The 1,808-nt window shown below is 41.0% G+C and overlaps 1 pseudogene; it reads left to right on the top strand.

Annotated features, from left to right (window-relative positions):
• Window positions 1-339: 339 nt before the first annotated feature.
• Window positions 340-1,277, top strand: LOC123938398 (annotated as a pseudogene).
• The last annotated feature ends 531 nt before the right edge of the window (window positions 1,278-1,808 follow it).

The following is a 1,808-nucleotide window of genomic DNA, read 5'->3' as shown; positions in this document are numbered from 1 at the left end:
GATCGAGCCCCGCATCAGGCTCTCTGCTCAGCGGGGAGCCTGCTTCCCCCTCTGTCTCTGCCTGTCTCTCTGCCTACTTGTGATCTGTCTCTCTGTCAAATAAATAAAAAAAATCTTAAAATACACACACACACACACACACACACACACACAAACACGTTTCTAAAAGTACATTAAATCATGGATAAGAAATATAGAAAAAATAGTAAAAACTGATTCAAGTGACCATGGAGGAGTATTTTTGTATTTGCCATTGTTCTTAAACTTTAATAAGAAACTGCTTCATTTCTACGATTTTTTAATAAATCTCTTATATGTCTGTTATCATTACAGAGAGTCATGAAGAGTGGGAATGAGACAGAAACCACAGATTTCATTCTCCTGGGTTTCTTCCCTGAATTTAAATACATCACAGCTATGGTCTCCATCATTCTCCTGATATACACGGCTGCCTTCACTGGCAACACTCTTCTGATCCTCCTCATTTGGTTTATTTCCATCTCCACACCCCCATGTACTTCCTTCTCAGTCAGCTCTCCTTAATGGATTTGACTTTGACCTCTAGCATTGTCCCCAAAATGGCATTCAACTTCTTCTCTGGATGGCAGAGCATATCATTCCTGGCTTGTGGGACTCAAATATTCTTCTCCCTGATGGTGGCCATTGCAGAATGCATCCTTATAACTCTCATGTGCTTTGATCGTTATGTGGCTATATGCGATCCTCTTCGATACCCAGTCATCATCAACCCTAAGGTTTGCTTGCAGATGATTGCCATGTCTTGGGCTGGAGGGGCACTTACTTCCCTGGGACACACTGCTTTTACCTTGCATTTTAACATCTGCAGCCCCAGAGAGATTCCCCACTTCTTCTGAGAAGTCATGGCGGTGCTTAGGATCGTCTGTGAGGATATCTCAGCCTATGAAAAGGCAGTGGTGATAACAAGCATCCTTGTTCTGCTGCTGCCCTTGTCTCTCATCTTGTCTTCCTATGTTCTCATCTTCCTTGCAGTACTCCGAATGAACTCCCCAGAAGGCAGGAACAAAGCTCTGGCCACCTGCTCCTCTCATCTCTGTGTGGTGGGTCTCTATTCTGGTCCAGGCATGTGCATCTACATGAGACCCGGTTCTGCCAAGACTCCAAGGTTGAGTCAGGGTCTCTTTCTGTTTGGAACTGTCCTCACTCTACTCCTAAACTCACTTGCCTACAGTCTTAGGAACAAGGAAGTTCTAAGTGCTCTGAAAAAGTTACTAGGGAGGTGTCAGTCCTTCAGGTAAATGGCAGAAATCTCACTGTCACCCATAGGCAAAATAGAGATACACCAGCAAAGGGACATTTTGTCAGTTGATTCATCATCATCATCATCATTATCCCTTCAAGATCCTGAAAAATTCAACTCACTTTACTGAGTTTATCTGCAGGGGAAAAAAATGTTTATCCTTTCCTTTCTCCATCTTAAAATTTCTTTCTGATTGTCCTACATTATGTGTTGATGCAGGACAAGGAACTGTGTACATCAATTCTCTTTATGATTCATGCTTGATGGTAATGTACACTTTAGTATTTCCAAGTTTCATGTTGATACCATAAAAAAAGATCAGTGTCTGTATCCCTAAAATGAAAAATAAAAAAATTGACAAGCACATAGATACCTCAGAATAATTCCCTGATAAAATTAATTAATGGGCATGATGATAAATCATCAGGAATCAGATAAATTTACAGTATTGCTTTGCTCCATATATCTAACAGGACTATTAATTCCTCTTACTCTTGTAAAAATAGTCTTCACTCTATGTCAGTGCTTC

Source organism: Meles meles, chromosome 3 (assembly GCF_922984935.1).
Source record: "Meles meles chromosome 3, mMelMel3.1 paternal haplotype, whole genome shotgun sequence".
Classification (NCBI taxonomy): Eukaryota; Metazoa; Chordata; class Mammalia; order Carnivora; family Mustelidae; genus Meles; species Meles meles.
This window is presented reverse-complemented; position numbering and strand designations above follow the sequence as displayed.